Here is a 22155-nt window from a genome sequence, read left to right as displayed (position 1 = left end):
TCATCACTAAAAGTCAACATGAGTTTGTCAAAAACAGATCATGCCAGACAAATCTTATTGCATTCTTTGATCAAGTGACAAAATTAGTGGACCAGAGGAACGCTGTAGATATAATTTACTTGGACTTCAGTAAGGCATTTGATAAAGTAGATCACAACCTACTACTTGATAAGATAGAAAAATGTGGGTTAGATAGCATCACCACCAGTTGGATTCATAGCTGGCTGACAGGCCGTACTCAGCATGTAGTCCTCAATGGAACTGCATCTACATGGAAGGAAATGTGTAGTGGGGTGCCCCGGGGCTCTGTTCTGGGCCCAGTGCTCTTCAACATCTTCATCAACGATTTGGATGAGGGGATAGATGGGGAACTCATCAAATTTGCAGATGACACCAAGCTGGCAGGAATAGCCAATACTCCAGAAGATAGGCTTAAAATACAGGAGGATCTGGACAGACTCGAACACTGGGCGCTATCTAACAAAATGAAATTCAATGGTGAAAATGTAAGGTTCTACATTTAGGCAGGAAATATCAAATGCACAGGTATAGCATAGGTGGTACCTTGCTCAATAGTAGTAACTGTGAGAGGGATCTCGGAGACCTAGTAGACAATCACTTCAATATGAGCCAGCAGTGTGCTGCAGCTGCCAAGAAAGCGAACACAGTGCTAGGCTGCATTAACAGAGAGATAGAATCAAGATCACGTGAAGTACTAATACCACTTTACAATGCCTTGGTAAGGCCACACCTAGAATACTGCATCCAGTTTTGGTCACCACGATGTAAAAAAGATGTTGAGACTCTAGAAAGGGTACAGAGAAGAGCAACAAAGATGATTGGGGGACTGGAGGCTAAAACATATAGGGAATGGTTGCTGGAATTGGGTATGTGTAGTAACGAAGAGAAGGGTGAGGGGTGACATGATAGCAGTGTTCCAATATCTCAGGGGCTGCCACAAAGAAGAGGGAGTCAAGCTATTCTCCAAAGCACCGGAAAGCAGGACAAGAAGCAATGGATGGAAACTAGTCAAGGAGAGAAGCAACCTAGAACTAAGGAGAAACTTCCTGACAGAACAATTAACCAGTGGAACAACCTGCCTCCAGAAGTGGTGAATGCTCCAACACTGGACGTTTTTAAGAAGAGACTGTACAGCCATTTCCCTGAAATGGTATAGGGTTTCCTGCCTTAGCAGGGGGTTGGACTAGATGACCTCCAAGGTCCCTTCCAACATTATTATTCTTATTAATTAAAATAATGAAAGACCGTAACATTCACGTTTATAATTCCAGTTAATACAAAGGAAAAGCACAAGGACATAATATCTCCCTGGCTGCTTTCTATATCAGACTAGGAAAAATTTGGTTGGCTGGTACTTAATATTTGGGGGTCTGTCCAAGGGCAGCACTGGAGGGAAATGGATGAAAGTTATGAATTACCAACATTCATTTGGGTAAAGCCAGTATTTTCTCCCCTTTTTCTTGATGTTTATAGAATTGGATGGTTGAATTTATCAAACTGCATCCATTACAGTATTGGTGTATATTATGCCTCTAACAGAAAGCTGTGCTACACTATTCACCATTAGAGTAGCTCAGTGTCCTGAATAAGATTATGAAAATATATCTGACTCAACAGTTCAGATCTCTATCAATGCAAAATCGATTGTGAGAACACACTGAAGAATTTTTTTCAGATTTCTACAAGTAGTTGCATCGTTCTTATTTTAAATACAAATGTGCACAGGTGAAGACAATATTTTATCTGAGATTTGTTTATAAAGATCAGATTCATTGCTTGTGCTATTAAATTGGTATAATTTCTTACCAACTACAGGTGAAACTCAAAAAATTAGAATATCGTGCAAAAGTTCATTTATTTCAGTAATGCAACTTAAAAGGAAAAACTAATATATGAGATAGACTCATTACATGCAAAGCAAAATAGTTCAAGCCGTGATTTGTCATAATTGTGATGATTATGGCATACAGCTCATGAAAACCCCAAATCCACAATCTCAGAAAATTAGAATATTGTGAAAAGGTGCAATATTCTAGGCTCAAAGTGTCCCACTCTAATCAGCTATTTAAGCCATAACACCTGCAAAGGGTTCCTGAGCCTTTAAATGGTTTGTCAGTCTGGTTCAGTAGGAATCACAATCATGGGGAAGACTGCTGACCTGACAGTTGTGCAGAAAACCATCACTGACACACTCCATAAGGAGGGAAAGCTTCAAAAGGTAATTGCAAAAGAGGTTGGATGTTCCCAAAGTAATAAGATCATGGAAATAGATTGAAATTAAAAAAATAACAACGAAAACCAAGAGGGCAGGGAAAGACTGGAAAAAATCAGCTATCATTGAACTGAATTATCCAATAGACAAATTAATCAAAGAAGAAGAAGTAACAAGAACACTGGGTGAAAATGATTGTATAATGCAGAATTCTTCATTTTAAGAGAAACTACAGTAAAGCTCCCCTTTATGGATTACTGCCTTGTCGTGGCGAAGGGGCTTGCGTAATTCAATGAAGCTATGAGCTATGCCGTGCAGGGCCACCCAAGACGGAAAGGTCATAGCAGAGAGTTCTGACAAAACGTGATCCACTGGAGAAGGAAATGGCAACCCACTCCAGTATCTTTGCCATGAAAACCCTATTGACAGTATCAAAAGGCAAAACGATATGACGCTGGAAGATGAGCCCCTCAGGTCGGAAGGCATCCAATATGCTACTGGGGAAGAGCAGAGGGCTAGTACTAGTAGCGCCAGAAAGAATGAAGTGACTGGGCCAAAGCCGAAAGGACGCTCAGCTGTGGATGTGTCTGGTGGTGAAAGGAACGTCCAATGCTGTAAAGATTTTTTCTCCATAGGAACCTGGAATGTAAGATCCATGAATCAAGGAAAGCTGGACGTGGTCAAACAAGAGATGACAAGACTGAACATCGACATCTTAGGTATCAGCGAACTAAAATGGACAGGAATGGGTGAATTTAATTCAAATGACCATCAGGTATACTACTGCGGGCAAGAATCCCTCAGAAGAAATGGAGTAGCCTTCATAGTCAATAAAAGAGTAAGAAAAGCAATACTGGAATACAATCCTCAAAATGACAGAATGATCTCAGTTCGAATCCAAGGCAAACCATTCAATATCACAGTAGTCCAAGTCTATGCCCCAACCACCAGCGCTGAAAAGGATGAAATTGACCGGTTCTATGAAGCCCTACAGCACCTTATAGAACTAACACCCAAAAATGATGTTCTTATCATCATGGGGGATTGGAATACTAAAGTAGGAAGCCAAAAGATAACTGGAATAACAGGCAACTTTGGCCTTGGAGTACAAAATGAAGCAGGGCACAGGCTGATAGAATTTTGTCAAGAGAATATGATGGTCATAGCAAACACTCTTTTCCAACAACCCAAGAGACGGCTCTACACATGGACATCACCAGACGGTCAACACAGAAATCAGATTGACTATATGCTCTGCAGCCAAAGATGGAGAAGCTCTATACAGTCAGTAAAAACAAGACCAGGAGCTGACTGTGGCTCAGACCATGAGCTTCTCATTGCAAAGTTTAGGCTTAAACTGCAGAAAGTAGGGAAAAGTGCTAGGCCACTCAGATATGAATTAAATCATATCCCTGTTGAATATACAGTAGAGGTGACAAATAGATTTAAGGAATTAGATCTGATAGACAGAGTGCCTGAAGAACTATGGACAGAGGTTCACAACATTGTACAAGAGGTAGCAACTAAAACCATCCCAAAGAAAAAGAAATGCAAGAAAGCAAAATGGCTGTCTGAGGAAGCTTTGCAAATAGCTGAGGAAAGGAGGGAAGCAAAAGGCAAGGGAGAAAAAGAAAGATACGCCCAATTGAATGCAGAATTCCAGAGAAAGCTAGAAGGGATAAGAATGCCTTCTTAAATGAACAGTGCAAAGAAATAGAAGAAAACAATAGAATAGGGAGGACCAGAGATCTTTTCAAGAAAATTGGAGAGATGAAGGGAACGTTTAATGCAAAGATTGGCATGATAAAGGACCAAAATGGCAGGGACCTAACAGAGGCAGAAGAGAATAAGAAGAGATGGCAAAATTACACAGAAGAACTATACAAGAATGAGCTTAACATCCCTGATAATCACAATGAGGTGGTCACTGACGTCGAGCCAGACATCCTAGAATGTGAAGTGAAGTTGGCCTTAGAAAAACTGAGCAACAACAAAGCTAGTGGAGGTGACAGTATTCCAGCTGAGCTATTCAAAATCTTAAAAGATGATGCAGTAAAAGTGCTAGACTCAATTTGCCAGCAAATTTGGAAAACTCAACATTGGCCACAGGATTGGAAAAGATCAGTTTACATTCCAATTCCAAAGAAAGGCAGTGCCAAAGAATGTTCAAACTATCGCACCATTGCACTCATTTCACATGCTAGTAAAGTTATGCTTAAAATCCTACAAGCTAGACTTCAGCAGTATGTGGATCGAGAACTACCAGAAGTGCAGGCAGGATTTCGAAGAGGCAGAGGAACTAGAGATCAAATTGCCAACATACGCTGGATCATGGAGAAAGCTAGAGAGTTCCAGAAAAACATCTACTTTTGCTTCATTGACTATGCTAAAGCCTTTGATTGTGTGGATCATAACAAACTGTGGCAAGTTCTTAAAGAGATGGGCGTACCAGACCATCTTATTTGTCTCTTGAGAAACCTATATGTGGGCCAAGAAGCAACAGTGAGAACTGGACACGGAACCACTGATTGGTTCAAAATTGGGAAAGGAGTCCGGCAAGGCTGTATACTGTCACCCTTCCTATTTAACTTATATGCAGAGCACATCATGAGAAAGGCAGGGCTAGATGAATCAAAAGTTGGAATTAAGATTGCCAGAAGAAATATCAATAACTTAAGATATGCAGATGATACCACTCTAATGGCAGAAAGTGAAGAAGAACTAAAGAGCCTCGTGTTACGTGTGAAGAAGGAGAGTGCAAAACTTGGGTTGAAACTTAACATTAAGAAAACCAAGATCATGGCATCCGGCCCTCTCAATTCCTGGCAAATAGATGGGGAAGAAATGGAGGTAGTGACAGATTTTATTTTCCTGGGCTCCAAGATCACTGCAGATGGGGACTGTAGCCAAGAAATTAAAAGACACTTGCTCCAGGGGAGGAAAGCCATGGCAAATCTAGACAGCACACTAAAAAACAGAGACATCACCCTGTCAACAAAAGTGCGTATAGTCAAGGCTATGGTCTTCCCAGTTGCAATGTATGGCAGTGAAAGTTGGACCATAAGAAAGGCCGAGCGCCAAAGAATTGAGACCTTTGAGCTATGGTGCTGGAGAAGACTCCTGCGAGTCCCTTTGATTGCAAGGCGATCAAACCGGTCAGTCCTAGAGGAGATCAACCCTGACTGCTCTTTACAAGGCCAGATCTTGAAGCTAAAACTCAAATACTTTGGCCACCTAATGAGAAGGAAGGACTCACTGGAGAAGAGCCTAATGCTGGGAAAGATTGAGGGCAAGAGAAGAAGGGGACGACAGAGAATGAGGTGGCTGGATGGAGTCACTGAAGCAGTAGGCGTGAGCTTAAATCGACTCCAGCAGATGGTAGAGGACAGGAAGGCCTGGAGGAATGTTGTCCATAGGGTCGCGATGGGTCGGATATGACTTCGCAGCTAACAACAACAACAGTAAAGCTGAATAACAATTATAGATCAAAATTTAGTAAAACAAATTAGAGATTTAAATTGTGCACATATAAAGAGGATATATAATGCTTTCATTGAATTGGATTCGGAAACGGAATTGGTTAAAGACTGTATGATGGGCACAAAATATTCAGGAATCAATTTCGTTGGACACTTGGGGGATAATTTGGGTCAGAAATGTTAAATTTACTCAGGCTCAAAACTTAAGAGAAAATGTTTTATAGATGGCATTTGGATCCCAAGAAGTTGTCTAACATGTATCCTAATTTACAGTCTAAATGTTGGAGATGTGGTAGTTTAGAAGCTACCTATTTTCACATGTGGTGGACTTGTAGAAATATAAAAGCTTTTTGGATCAAAATTTGGTGGAACATTCAAAAGATTTTTAAGAGAAAGATAAAGTTTTCTCCGCAATTGTTTTTATTGGGTATTGTTGTAGATTGTGATGTTAAAGAAACTAATTTGATGTTGAATATGATAACAGCAGCACGGTTACTGGTGGGACAATATTGGAAGAAGGATAGTTTGCCTACTATAGAAAAATGGGTGTTTAAAGTTTCGAATCTTGCAGAAATGTCTAAGATTTCTGCTTATTTGAAAGATCATTCACAGGAAAGATATATTTCAGTTTGGAGGAGATGGATAGATTATATTCAGAACAAATATGGGACTAAAAAGTTCCATTTAGCTTATGAGTAGATTTTAGTGGGATATTGTTATTGGTACTTTGTTTGTAGTTATGTTAAAGGGGAGTTAAAGCACATTATGAATTTGGTTAATTGTATATTATGCATAATTTTTATTTAGAATATGATTACTATAACTATAATCCTGTATTTAGCTCTGGGAAGTGGGGGGGGGAAAGTGGGCGGGTTTGGGGTGGGGGGGATTTGGGGATATATTGTAAAACTTTGTTTTTGTAAAACTCTTTAATAAAAAAACAGTAAAGCTGAATAAATCAAATCTGTTTTGGATTTTTTTTTAAAAAAAGAAAATCTTAATAAATTCAAAGCAATGATAAGTAGGATTCTGTTGCAGAAGAAGCTAAAAAGTAACAGTGTTCCTGAAAAAGAAAATTTTGAAAATACAATTACAAACAATTGCAATAAAAAAGCCTTAGAAAAGAACTTAGTGACTAATATTGGCTTAGAGTCAGTGATGACGCAGTGATGACGCAGTGGGGGCAGTTTTACTCCAGAGTAACAGCCAGGGGTCATTGCAGCTCTACACGTTGTGGAAACTAACAGGTACCAAGAGGGCATGGGCCATCTGGGAGAAAGAGGCGTTTGCTGTGCGGTGGGCACTCTCGACGTGGCAACACCCCTTGGAGGGGGCGAAGGAACCATTCGAGGTCTGGACAGACCATAAGAACCTTGAGGTACTGCAGACACTGAGGTGCCTCTCCCCGAAACACATCCGATGGGCACAGTACTTCCACTTCCAGTTAAAGTACGTACTAGGGGGGAAGAACTTCTTAGCCGACACCTTGTCGAGAATGCTCCAATACAACAGCTGGTGGAAGTAGCTGGTACAGGCAATCATGCCTCCTTACCGGCAAGCTTCAGTGAGGGCGGTACCCTGTACCGTAGCGAGCAACCTGGTCCAAGAGCTGCAGAAAGTGGTCCAAGATGACCCCTGGTTACAGGACAATCCAGACCTGCTGACAAAACAGGAAGGGCTGCGCTGGCATGGTGACAAACTCTACGTTCCACAAGCTCTGAGATAGGGGTTGCTACAACTGTGCCATGATGTAAAACAGGTGGGTCAGTCCAGGTTCCTCAAGATGCTATATTTAGCAAGGCGCCAGTTCTGGTGGCCACAGATGAAAGCAGAGGTAGAGGTCTATGTCCAGGGGTGCCACGTCTGTGCCACCGCAAAGCCCTGTACAGGGAAGCCCTTGGGGTTGTTGCAAACATGGCAGACCCAACCCAACCCTGGGAGGACATTGCAATGGACTTCATCGTCAAGTTGCCAGAGAGCCATGGCTATACTGTCATTTGGACCGTCATAGACCTCTTCTCCAAGCAGGCACACTTTATCCCATGTAAAGGGTTGCCGTCTGCTTGGAGGGTAGCCAACCTCTTCATCACACATGTGTATCGCCTGCATGGAGTACCCCGATGGATCATCTCAGACTGGGGGGTGCTGTTCATGGCCTGCTTCTGGCGTAAGTTCATCCAGTCCATTGGGTTGTCCCAGTGTCTCAGCTCGGTGTACCATCCCAGCACCAACGGGGCAGCAGAATGAGCAGATGCCATGGGAGTGAATAATGCATGTGGAGGGGTGCGGTTAAGAGGGCCCTAGTGAAAGCTGGGGAGACTACAAAGGTGCAGGCCGATAGGAAAAGGAGGCCCCAGAAGCCTTTCCGGGTGGGTGACCTGATATACCTCTCAACAAAATATCTATGGCTGCGGGTGCCTTGTAAGAAACTGGCCCCAAAATTCCTAGGACCCTTCCAGGTCACACAAGTCATCAACCCGGTGGCCATGCAATTACAGCTACCTCATTTTTTAGGGGAAATACACCCAGTTTTCCACAGTACTCTGCTAAAGCCGGTGGAGGATCCTTCATGTAGGCCCATAAAAGGAATACCAGGGCTTGTCACGGGGGATCACTATGAGATACAGGAGGTCCTGGACTCCCGGATTTGACAGGGATGGTTACAATACCTGGTATGATGGAAGAAATACCCCATTACAGAGGCATCATGGGTGAGGGAGGCAGACGTCCATGCCCCCTGCATGGTGCGAGCATTCCATCGCCAGTGTCCTGGTAAGTCAGGTGGGGGGTCAGCCAAACTGTCCACCATGGCGGATGACCACTTATATGGTTCTCCTTGCCTTCCAGGTGGAGCCCTGGTAGAGGGAGCCACCTGTGGAGCCCCATGGGCTCAACACACTTGGGAGAGGGTGGAAGACAGCACCAGAAGCCCGCCTTGCTACCTGACTCCAAGTGGGCTGAGAATGTCGCCAGGAAGCCAGGTGGCCCGGTGCAACTCCAGCGCAGAAGGCGGTCCCACAGCCCAAGGCCGAGGGCAGCTCCGGGAGGCCGCCAGCATGGGAGAGGTTGTTCTGCTGCAGGAAGCCAGGGGCCTGGTAATGCCGCCAGGGAGGCTGGGTGGCCCAGCACGGTTCCAGCGTTGCCACCACGGGAGGTGAGATTACAGCCCAAGCGCAAGGAGGCCAGTGGAGGCGGACCAACGGCACCACTGGGGCAGGACGTCCTTGTGGCTCAGGCCCAAGGGCACCAGCAGCACAAGGGATGAGCTGGCGAAGTCCCTGTGGGGGGGGAAATACCCACAGTCCACATTTCGAGGCCGAAGCAGATGGTGGCGCAAGAGATGGGCGGCCACAGCAAGGGGGGAAGACCCCATGACAACGGCTGATGATGTAACCGGACCCTGGCAGTCAGCACGGTGCCTGGAGGGGACAGCAGGATCCCTACCTGGGGTCTGGCGCTCCACAGTGTGATCTGCTGCATGTCTTCCGGTAGGGCTGGACGGCGGGTCAGGAGGGAGGCAAGGACTCAGTCTGCTGCTTATCAGGACTAAACGCCGGATGCTGGCTTTCAGGCTGGGGGGTGGAGCTACAGGGCGGGGAGGCTATGTAAAGCGCTGGGAGCAGTTCACTCCCAGTGCTGACTTTTTTCCTGTACGGATTAAGCTGTACATCAACTCGTTCCTGTCTACTAGTCATTCCTTTAGGACTGAGAAGGACGCATGACAATGATGCACTTTATAACCTCATAGACTTACAATGGACATTAGTCAAAGACTATCTGTAAAGGCTTTCTTCTGCCTCCTAAGCACCTTGAGGTTTGCAGCCATGAGCATGTTAGGCAACCAGATAATTCTAGCATATTCCTTTAAATGTGCATTCCCCATTGTATGCTTGCTTTCTTCCTTATAATCCTTCCTCTCCAATAAATAAAAATACAAACATTAGTTCTCTTCCTGCTAATTATGACAGTGTCAGAGTGACCATTCTCAAGGATGATGGAATGGGAGAAAAGGGTTATTAGATTTTCTTCCAACTGTCATATAGTCACCCAGTTTTGTTATGAGATGGGCAGCAAATAATTTCAATCAATCAACCAATAAAATTATATGATACCCATATCATAAAAGTTATGATACACTTGATACAATTTATTTTCCCAAAATAATGTAGGAAGTCAGCAACCCCCCTTCTGAGAAGGAAATACTTGGGGGGATATTAAAGAAGGTAGAATATTTTATTTCCCCAAAGGAATAATGGAGAAAAAAATCTTAAAAGGCTTTTCTGCCCAAGTTTCCCCATGGAGAAACTGAGCAGGCCAACTCTCTAGAAATGCAGATTTTATAATCCTATTCAGAAAGACTGGGGCACCTATTCATAAGCAAAATGCTTTCAGACACTGCCCCAGAAAAGATTTGAGCTGATGGGATTAGAAAAACAAAGACTCCCAAGAACACAACATGACCTTTGGTATATAATAGGATTAACCCACCACCATTAGAATACCAAAGGGCACACTGAACCTCAGGTCAAAGTTCATTGCACAGGAACAGGAACAACCTCAAACAGGAACAACTCCAAACACAAAACCTCCAAAAGGTATAAAAATCCACCCATTCCCAGCTCCATTTTGTCAGCCACCCCAGAAACATGCTGTGTCACTGAAGTTTCTGGCAACTAAATAAACTGTACCTTCTTTCCTAAGCAGTCTCCATTTTGTTTATTCCTGGCTTGGACTGGACCCTGATGATGCTGCCTAGACCAGAGGTCCCTAGTCACCAGTCCATGAATGGGCACCAGTCTGTGCATGCCAAAAACTGGGCCATGCAAACAAGTGAAGCCCCATCCATGGGATGCAGGAAGCACACGGAACCCATGCCCCCCTCCAGTCTTTAGAAAAAACTTTCTCCACGGAACCAGTTCCTGGTCTAGATAGACTTCCCCACAAAGAGATAGGCAGCAAATAAATTTAACAACAAATAAATAAACTAGCAATTATAACATGACCTTTAGATAACATAAGGTTCTTGCATATAATATGTTGAAAGCAGAAGTCTGCTAAAGAATCTGAAAGAATACAATGAATTTTGTTAATATAAATGGTGATAATTTATCAAGATTATTAAGTGCAAACAGAAATGTATATTCTTTCCACAGCAAGAAAGATAAAGCAGGAATGGTTAATTGTTTTATTCAAAGAGGAGAAGATATTTAGTTATGTTTTTTATTTGTATAGCACTTCTGGATTTTATGCTTGTGATATAAAAATGAAACTTTGGTTTTGCCAATTAGATAGTTTTTTTGTTATAGAAATAGCTAGTGACATACTAATATGTAAAAGTAAAAGCCTTAGGCTGTAATATTGTTATCTTGTACTGTGTTAAAAAGAGTTGGAAGTCAATGCTTTTTTCTTTCTTCCCTTACATCTAATATTTTCTTTTCCCCTCTTTTTCCTTCCCTTAATTTCCTATTTTTATTTGTATTTTATATAATTGATAAAACAATAAGTCATGAGAAAGCAGAAGCAAGTCACCCAAGTTGTTGCATCATAAGTCACCGAATCACAACAGGTAACCCAAGTTGTCAGTGGGATTTTGTTGTATTTATTTTAAAAAGTTTAGCTAAATCCTATTGATATTTTGCAAGCAAGGAAAAAAATCAGATAAAGATCTTCTGCAAGGTGAAACTAAGGTCACAGCACAGTTCAGAATGCAAACATAAATGTAAAAGAAAACTTGTTGGATGAGATATTGTACATTGTACCATGTTCATCCATCAAGTTCAAGAGACAACAAAAGCTGCTACATAATTAAGCTGTTGGTTATTCAGAAGCAGGGAATTTTAGTCAGCTGCTATGTATTAACAACTTCTAAAAAGGAGACTATGAAAAGGACATTAATATGGATTAAAAATTAACTATGATTGCCAGAAAGCCTGATATGGCAATTCTACCCACAGAAGCATGTGCTCAGCAGTATCTGCCAAAACGAGAAACAACACATGGTATTCATTCTGCTACCCTTAACAGCATCAACAGATACAGAGGCAGAGACAAATATTCCAAAATGCCAACTTTTCTCAGATGAGGCTCCCAGAAGTGAAGCTGAGTCGAGTCTAATAATATTCCGAATTAAATAGAACATGTTTTCCTTTTTTATTCTTTTCCTATATTGTTTACAATTATTCAATTTCTCATTTCAATAGGACTGTTTCTGTAGAGTTTAAGCACCATATTGATACATGACTTTGATTGCCAATGGAGTTTTATCTTGCTAATGATTGTGAATATTATTTCCTAATATTGCAGCTAGGAATTTGAACAATTCACGGTAGTGTGGATTTCCAAAACAAGTTTTTAAACAATATAATTGAATCTATAGCAAGAACATGGACTGATGATAATGGGGTTTTAATTATGATTTTAAATGTTTTTATTGGTTTTAGTGAGACTTCGACATAATTTAATTCTTTTTTAATATTTGTATTTATTGTATTTTATTGTTGTTAGCCACCCTGAGTCCTTCGGGAGACAGGGCGGCATACAAGTCTCATTATAAATAAATAAATAAATGCAGACTTTAGATTCTCTGTGTATTTCTCTCTTGAATAGAATAGAATAGAATAGAATAGAATAGAATAGAATAGAATAGAATAGAATAGAATAGAATAGAATAGAATAGAATAGAATAGAATAGAATAGAATCGAAGCAAAGCAAAGCTGGAAGGGACCTTGGAGGTCTTCTAGTCCAGCCCCCTGCTCGAGCAGAAGAACCTATATCATTTCAGACAAGTGACTGTCTAGTCTTTTCTTAAAAATCTCCAGGGATGGGCCGCCCATGAATTCTGAAGGCAAGCTGTTCCACTGGTTAATTGTCCTCACTGTTAAAAGTTTCACCTTAATTCCAGGTTGCTTCTCACTTTAGTTAGGTTGCCTCTGATGCTTTGGAGAATAGTTTGCCGCCCTCTTCTTTGTGGCAGCCCCTCAAATACTGGAATACTGCTATCATGTCACCTCTCTTTCTTCTTTTCTATAGACTAGCCAAACCCAAGTCCTGCAGGTTCTTCATATATTTTAGTTTCTAGGTCTTTGATCATTTTAGTTGCTCTTCTCTGAACTTTTTCCAAGGTCTCAACATCTCTTTTGTAGTATGGTCACCAGAATTGGTTGCAGTATTCTAGGTATGGTGTTACTATGGTTTTATAAAGCAGTACTAATAATTCTAATACTAATATTGATATTAACACCCAGAACTAGGCATAACGATTTAGCTTTAGAATCAAAACTTACAAAAATTCACAAATACCTTCATATTCAGAATTGCTCGTTTTCCAACAAGTTGCCTTTATTTAGCAAAATAAACAGATTTTTGTTGTCACTATAGCTAATCACTAGATGTTAGAAGCTTTTACTTACGTACTATTCTGCAAATCACCCAGATCTGCTACTGTATCCCATCAATGTTCTTATCCTAATCTAAAATTGCTCAGTGTTTAGAATGAGTTTTAATAGTTTATCCAAGATAAGAACTACCAAGATTTAAGAGAGTGGACAACACCTCTGTGATCAATATAATAGAAAATTATAATAATATGTTTCATATTATATGGCATGGTATTCAGGTAGTATTTATTTTTGTTGCTGTGAGATTCAAAAAAAAGAGAGAAACTTTAACAGAATAAAATACTTTTTTTAATGTGTGTATATGTGAAATTATAATTTCTACATATCAAAACAGAAATAAAAAGAAAAAAACAAGAATCTCTCCAGAACACAAGCATATTTGAAACATCTGCAAAAAGTCTCAGAATTTAAACAATATATTAATACTTGGCAACATATAATTATGTTGATTGCCTACAGTCTTTTAATCATGTCAATTGAGAGCCATTTGAGAGGTTTGTCTTCAGATTGCACAAATCACCCTATTTGCATAACTGTAATGAATGTGTGGACTGCAAGTGGCATCTTCACTGCCACTAGTTATTTTGTTTTATGATTATCCTTGGGTACATTGGACTCCTTTATCAATTAGTTTGATACAGTGTTTAAAATAGACACCTTCCATCTTCCTTCCAAAATATATTGATGGTTTTAGCTGCTTTTCGTGCAATATTTTGTAAATATGATCCCATATTTATTCCTCATATCATACTGTAGGAAGAATCCAAAGAAATAAACATTTGGGGGAATATTAAAAAGGCAAAATATACTTCCCCAAAGGAATAATGGAGAAGATCTTTAAAAACAGACTGAAACCAGCCCCAGCCCCTCTTCCCCAAGCAGAAACTAGGCAGAGGCCAGCTTTTAGAAATGCAAATTCAATAATCCTTTCAGAAAGGTTGGAGCCTTCCAGCTAGAAAGTGAAGAGATTAGGAAGATAAAGACACCTAATATTCTACATACCCCACCCAAATTCTAAAGACAAGAAACATAATAGGATTAACGCACCAATACCAAAAGGACACACTCAGACTCAGGTCAAAGTACATGACACAGGAAATACAAAGTCTCAAGCAGGAAGAACTCCAAATACAAAGCCCAAAGGAGGTATAAAATCCTGCTACATATGGTCAGCTTTCCCAGAGCCATTTTTCTGCCTGGCTCTCCTCTCCAATAAACGACAACCTTCTTTCTAAAGCAGTCTCCATTTGTTTATTCCCAGCTTGGACTGGGCCCTGACGAAGATTTTTCTTTCAGCAATACAGTCCCCCTTATTTGACTGTACTTGGTCCTGAATGTATTGTCAATGACTTCAAGCTATAAGCCCAGTGCTTTATGATCCATGATGTCCCTTTCCCATATATACACAACATAACAATTCTGAGCCTGACATATATTCAGTATATTAGGCCTTGAAGCTAAAGCTTTCAATGCCTTCACTAAAACATATTCATCAGTAACTTTAAATAAAGCATACAAAGATTTTTTTTACCCATGGTAACCTTTTCACACATGTAATTCCCCAATGGTAAATGAAATATGAAGTGGTAGAATCAGAGATTTATGTATTGCTCTTAGCCTTTTCGTTTTCAGCAAAGCATATCAGTAACAAGATTTCTGCAAACAAATCCAGATGAGCATATGGAATGCCATGAGTAGGCATGTTATTTCTTCATGCAATCTGAAGACAAACAAATAAACTACTGCTTCATTCTGCAGTCATCTGGTGATTAATATACCCACATTAAAAATCTCCTTCATACTACATGCCTGCTATAGGCATGCCTTGACTGGTAGCTATCAACTTTAAATATCATCTTTAAATATTTACCATTAAAACCTATCTAAACACTCCATTACCTCAGAAAAGCTTTATATGTAGCTAAGAAGTACATATAAAAATAATATGGTTAAGACTTAGCTGATTAAACTGTAAACTGACTCAGATGTTATATGGCAGTTTATCAACCACCTATATTAAAAAAACATTTATTCTTGAATTAATTGAACTGAAATCAGTTATTCTGCAATAGGTGAGAATGATTTAACTTCCAATTATCCTTGCTTCATTTGTATGCCATTCATTTTATTTTTTTCTATAGCCTGAACCTACATTTAAGTTGCAATTAATAGTTTTACAATGTAGATTTTTACCAAGATGTAATAGAAAAAGAAAAAAAATCCCAATCTTTCTTCCAAAGTTGCAAATCTTGCATGTTTACAAATGCATTGTTGGTTTATAATTCTTAATTGGTCCACTGCAAACAAGATCACAGAAATACTTTGTATGTTCTTAGGAATAAAAAGCAACTGCTGGCTTGTGGCTCCTTTAGTAAAAGGTAAAAGATTTATACACTCTGAAGCGAAAGCAAAGTATACTTTGCCTTGTGACATTTTACACAATGTTTTTAGACATTTATTACAGAGGAGCTCATCTCTTTTCTCTGGAAGATTGTGAATTTTGTTTTGCCTGTTTCCTAAACATCTATCAGAATTTAAACACTGTAAAACTGACCTTAGACTTTGCCCATAAACTAGAGATAAGAATCAGCAGGATGACAGAAACCATATTTGTTTCAAATATAAGTGCAGATACAAGGATCACAGGTCTTCTGTTGTTAGCATCTGGTGATAAAGAATAGCATAAATTAGCAGATGTATCTTAGAGATACTGTGTGCTAGAAAAGGTTCATACAAGCAGACCCATTTATATATGAATGGGTGGTACATATTGAAAGCTTTTGCCAGCTATGATGAATCCAAATTGCCTGCTATTTTACACCTGGCTCCTCAGCTTTAGAAATTAATGGGATGTAACAACATATTTAAATATATATATGTCCAATTACACAGTACAAGAACTGCAGTGAAATTTCACACAGTTAAGAACCAAAGCAAAGTTTGGAATGTCTGTACTTTTAACTTCAGTTCTTTCTCTGAAGAGTGAAATGAAACAGCTTATAAGAAGAGCCATTTTTAACTGGGATTTAGCTCCACATTAATTTGTTGAAGGAAAAATTACAGTCTTGATAGTATTATAATTACATTTATTAGATCATATATTCATTCAACAGAGAGTAATCGTAGGCATGAATAAACAGATCCTCTTAACTTCAGTGCAAAATGGAAAACTAGCATGTGTAGAATCCCATTATTTGTGCCTCTAATGATAACCCACTGTTTCCCAATTTTAATAAATTCCAGACTTTTTCACCCCATAAAGCCATTGGTGACAATTCTGACAACTGAAATCCTGAATCTGGAAATCTATATACATCCATGATAATATTCTGTTTTAAAGTTAAAACAGCAGGGATAAAATAAGGGAAAATGAAAAAAACAAAATGACCTATGGCAGGGATGGAGAACCTATGGCATGCGTGCCACAGCCGGCACGCGGAGCTGTCCCTGTTGGCACGTATGCCATCACCCAAGAGGGAGGCGGGGCCAGGATGCCCCGCCCCCTCTCCACGTGCTCCTGCACTCTTGCTTTCTTTCTGTCTGCACTGAGAGTCAGGGAGCATCTGCAAGAGTTGGGCAGATCCGGGCTGGATGGTGGAGGCAGCTGCAGCATGATTCCAGGTAAGCCTCCAGAGCGATTTCGTGCCCCCTCAACGGCCAATCAGGGTGGCAGAGGCCTTTTCGAAGCCTCTGGAGCTCGCATCCATGGCCGCGGGGCAATTGTGCGCTGCGCCAGTGGCCCGATCCGGGCTCCAAAGGCCTGCAAAAGACCTCTGCCCCACGGATCTAGGGCTGCACAATGATCCCTACTGCCGATCCAGGCCGCTGAGGCACCACAAAATTGCCCCACAGCCATGGATGCAAGCTCCCGAAGCTTCAAAAAGGCCTCTGCCACCTGGATCAGCCATGGGGTGTGTGTGCAAAATCACTGTGCAGCCCTAGATCTGTGGGGCAGAGGCCTTTTCCAAGCGGCAGCAGGTTGACCCACGTGGGGGGTGGAAATGGTGGCAGCAGGACAATCCATATGGGGGAAACAGTGGCAGCGGCAGGAGAATCAGTAGGGAAGGGAACAGCGGTAGCGGCACAGCAATCCTTGTGATGGCTCAGCCAGGGCTCGGGGGACTGATGGGGCGCCAATCTTCCCTCCCCCCGCCATGGCAGGCTGCTACTCACCGTGCTGTGGGTCGCCAGGAGTCAAAGGCCAGCTGTGCCTACCTCACTCCCAGTCAGATCGAGCCGGCCACCTGGGCTACGGGGGCGGAAGGGGGTTCTGCTCTCTCAAAAGGCCAAGGCTGGGGCCAAGAGGAGGCAAAGATTCACGCCATTTGCTGGTTCTTTTACTCTGGCTGGAGGCAAACATCTGCCCCATTTGCTGGCTGTTTGCCTCCAATGGTAGGCAAAGATCCACACCATGCCAAAACCAAACATTTGCTGCGAGGCGGCTGTTTGTCTCTGACCGGAGGCAAACAGCTGCCTTGTGCGTCATGGCAAATGTCTGGTTTGGCCTGGTATAGTTGTTTGGCTCTGGCCGGAGGCGAAAAACCACCTCGTGCATTGCCGCAGCGGGCCAGTTTCGGGTGCATAGCAGCCACTCACTTCCCTCTGTAGGAGAACGGCTGCCAGGTGCGTCGTGGCAGAGGGCCGCTTTCAGGCGCATAGCAGCCACTCGCCTCCCTCCAAATTGGCTCTTGGGGGGGTGAAATCGCTCTGCAGCCCTAGAGGAGCTGAGTAAAGCAGGTGTAGGGGAGGCCAGGCAGATTGTGGGCACTGGCAGTGGTGGTGTGAAGGCCGATCACATGCACGAGTGGTACAGCCATGCAGGGCAGAGGCAAACACAAGCCTAGCCAGCCACAAAGGAAATGGGCGAAAAAGGTGAGCAGTGCGACGCAAAACAAAAACAAACAAACAAAAAAGGAGAGAGCGGAAAAATTGACGAGCCAAGCTGGGAAAGGAAAACCAGGATCTCCCTGACCAGCTGCAGAGGGAGCATCCAGCCTGCCTGGCCTATGTTTAGGAAGAGGCCGACCTCACTTCTCTTGCCCTCCGCTTCAACACTCCACTCCTCCTGAACGGAGACTTCCTGAAGTTCTCCCAGCGTCACTCTTCTCACATTCCTTGAACTCCTCACTCCAGGCAGTCCTTTTATCTTCCAACACCTCTGCTTCAGCCTAGAAAGAGAGAAGCTGGGTGCACGCTCTCTCTTTTTTCCCCAAGCTTGGACAGGGAATATCCCTTTCAATGCTGGCCTCCTGACTCCAGTTAGTCACCTTCTCTCTCTGCTCCAGCAGCTCAGCCTCCCCTCCCCAATAGCAGAACAGGCTCCCCGCAATTGACTCCCACCCCACATTCCTATATCTCTCCCCCCCTGTCCCCGGCCATCTCTGCCCTTTGGGGGCTCTTCCCTTCGCCCCTAGACACCGGTCCACAGGAGACAGCTTCTCCCTGTCCAAAGAAGGCTCCGTGGTCTCGTGGGACCAGCGGCGGGGCGGGGGAAGGACGCGTGTGTTTGCACTTCAGAGCAGGCAGGTGGGACGTGGCCTCCATTTACGCTTTGCAGAAGCTTGTGGGGGGACGGGAGGGAGGAGGATGCGCGCATGTGCACTGGAGGAGGCAGGTGGGACGTGGCCATTTGCGCTTTGCAGAAGCTTGTGGGGGGCAGGGGGAGGATGATACGCATCTTTGCACCAGAGGATGCAGGTGGGACATGGCCTCCATTTAGGCTTTGCAGGAGTTTGCGGGAGGAGGGGGGAGGATGATGCGCACGTTTACACCGGAGGATGCAGGTGGGATGTGGACTCCATTTGCGTTTTGCAGAAGGTCGCGGGGGTGGGGGGAGGACAAGCACGTTTGTACTTCAGAGGAGGCAGGTGGGATGTGGACTCCATTTGCACTTTGCAGAAAAGAGACATGGCAATTACATAAAAAAATAGCAGAGAAATCAGATAACAATAAGACTTGCCAATAGTTAAGAGCAGGCAAATTAAAGAAAGAGACAGAGGGGCTAATTCTGGCATATGAAGCCACCATTGAGAAGACAGCAATAGACAGCAAATCCCACTTCTGCAGCCGAAGAAACAATAGACCTATTTAGCTGCTACAACAATATAAAACAGATAGACTACTTGGAGAGAGCAAAATGGAAAAGAAATAAACCACAAAATGTAAAGCCTGTAAATAGACATAGAATAAATTGGCAAAAGAAAGCAAAGGTAGTACCAATATTAATATATACTTTAGGTGTAATCTCAAAATATTTTAGCACCATAGGGATTTAAAAATTATCATCAGTCAACTGCAAAAGGTAGCTTTATTTGGAACAGCTTACATGCTGTGATGATAACTTTAACATCATTGAACAACATCTACAGTATCTATTTCAAACTCTTAAGAAATATTTGCTAGGTAGACAAAAATGGCAAATTCAGTCTAAACATTTGTCTGATTCTGCAATCAGCCATAATAAATCAAGAGCATGATAAATAAAAAAGCAAACATAGCTAAAATAATTTATATTAACATGAATTTTTCTGTAATTGTAAAGCATTCTGGCTTTTACTATATCATACATTGTTTTACATATTGTCTTTTGATGTTTGTAAATTTATCTCCTCTTTCTTTTTGAACATCTAATCAAATCCATCCAATAATCCATCCAGTATTCCCTTTCATTTCAATCAATTCACCCTTCCTTCCTTCCTTCCTTCCTTCCTTCCTTCCTTCCTTCCTTCCTTCCTTCCTTCCTTCCTTCCTTCCTTCCTTCCTTCCTTCCTTCCTTCCTTCCTGGCAAAGAATGTCATAAAAAGTGTCACTTCCATCAATGTTTGTAATAGATCTTGACCCTCAGCTAAAAAGTATTTCTTCATGGAGATGCCCTGTTCCCAAGTGTAGGCTAGTCTGTTGAGATCCAGTTGTTGTTTGCTAAAATGTCTATTAATGTTAGCAAACCTGATCTTAATGACTCATTAGAATTTCTGATTCTTGGGCCTGGAGGAGGAGAATCATCAATATCAGACATGTCAAACACAAGGCCCGGGGGCCGGATCTGGCGCGCGAAGTGCTTTCATGTGGCCCGTGAAGCCATCCTGGAAACAGTGAAGAAACGGCCATCACTGCCTTGGCCCTGGCCCAGAGACCCTCCTTCTGCCAGAGACCCTCAGATCTGTCTCACTCCTGCCCAGGCCCCCATAGGCACCCTTGATGCCAACGATGTAGAGCTGGCCATGCCCACCCAGTAGGCCATACGCACTCTAGCCACGCCCACCCAGTAGGCCATGCCCACCCAGACCATACCCACCCGCCCCCCTGAGGGCAACCGCAATGCTGATGCTGCCCTCAATGAAATTGAGTTTGACACCCCTGATCTATATCCTTGGCCTCATCTTCCAGCATAATCAATTCCTTTGTACCAGACTATCATTTGTTGTCCATACATGATTATTGATTCATGAAGGCACATTCTTTGGCTAGATTTACTCCTGTTTCCATTGGCTCTCTTATAATCATACAGTATGGATCTAACGACCAGTAAAAGAATGGCTTCAGGTCTTCATTTGGCGTACCTGAACCATTGTCTAAAGAAGAGTTAGATGAGAGTCTTGTTGGAGGAAAATAGATCTTCGCTTGGTTTTATAACTTCTTTGTAATTTTTTGTTATTCAAGTCTCTGGCTTCAATCCCAGTCAACAATAACCATCTCCTGTGAGGATTATTTTAAAATTTAAATAATAACAGTATTAGTTCTTCTATCTTAGAACAAATTAGCATAAGATCTGATGATCTACTTAAACAATTTACTCCCCTATGATCTCCATCCAAAGTACCTTGGAGTAACATCAGACTGGACTTTCTCCTACAATATACACCTAGAGAATATGGTGGCAAAACATTCTGGAACAACATACTCCAGAAATTATGTGGAACTAAATGAGGAGCTTCAGCTGCCACCCTCAGGTCATCAGCACTAGGGCTGGTCTACTGCACAGCAAAATATTGTGCCCCTGTATGGCTTAACAGCTGCCATACTAGTAAGTTAGATGCTAGACTCAACAACATAATGAGGATTATAAGTAGATGTACAGTATTAAAACCACATTGACTTGTTGGCTTCCTGTTCTAAGCCATATAGCACCACCAGCTTTAGGAAGGCAAAATGTACTAGTGAGAGAATACAGAAAAATTATGAACAACTCACTCCTACCGGTGCATGCTGACCTTCCTCATTTATCAGCCAGAAATTCCAAGAAGCCTTCATTAGCACTTGCACAACATCTGCTCAACAACTTTAACATTCATCCCCAATGGAAAGCAAATCGGGTTGCTGAATGTCTAGACATAGGAAGACATATAAAGGACTCCAGAAAAAAGGTGCCAGGCTTTGAATACCACATCTGCAATGGACAAACCTAAATAGAATTCACATCTTATACAGCATCTGCCAGGATGCTGTATAAATTGGACAAAGTATCCTTCCCTCAGTGTGATTGTAGGGGTCCCACAACAACTGGAGATCACATTGTGACTGGCTGTAACCTGATGTCTTATACCAGATCAGTATCTGTTTTTTTAACATGAACGATGCTACGCCTCAATAGTTAGGTGGCCTAGACATTGATATTTGAATAAAGATCTTTTTAACACTTATATTTTATTGTGATTTACTAACCTAGGTGAAATGTTAATATATATTGCTAGTCCTTTAAAAAAAAAAGGTGCCGGAACTCTCATCTTGGCGGGTGCAGGAGGCGGGGGTGGGGTGGGGGGGGCGCTGCTGCAGTCAAAGGTGCAAAGGGTGTTGGCGGTGGGCTCCCCCCTGGGGCTGGAGCCAGCACGGCTGGTGCTGTGGGAGCAGCAGAGCCCACTCTATATGGCGGGGCTGCGTGGTGCGGGCAGCGGAGGCGGTGCGGGCCAGGCGATGTTTTAATCTTATGATTTTAAAAATATATTTTTTTTATTGTAAGTTTCCCCAAACCTCGCCATGTGGATTGCATACAAATATTATATAATTGGTAAATAAAGGTAGAACATATGTTAAATATACATCAAATGA

General features: G+C 42.2%; 1 protein-coding gene across 4 annotated transcripts in view; it reads right to left on the bottom strand.

Moving 5' to 3' along the window:
• THRB (thyroid hormone receptor beta) overlaps nt 1-22155 on the bottom strand; it is a 249541-nt gene that overhangs the window by 146580 nt on the left and 80806 nt on the right. The window contains exon 2 of one of the 4 annotated variants that reach the window (XM_081345364.1): nt 15665-15774. The exons of the other annotated variants lie outside the window; for them this stretch is intronic. The gene's annotated coding sequence lies outside the window, so the exon portion shown is untranslated. The remainder of the gene's footprint in view (nt 1-15664; nt 15775-22155) is intronic. 4 annotated transcript variants of the gene reach the window in all.

The sequence above is a fragment of the Vipera berus genome (assembly GCF_964194415.1).
Source record: "Vipera berus genome assembly, chromosome: Z".
NCBI classification, from domain to species: domain Eukaryota; kingdom Metazoa; phylum Chordata; class Lepidosauria; order Squamata; family Viperidae; genus Vipera; species Vipera berus.
Note: the sequence above shows the minus strand (reverse complement) of the source record. Positions and strands in the feature narration are given on the sequence as shown.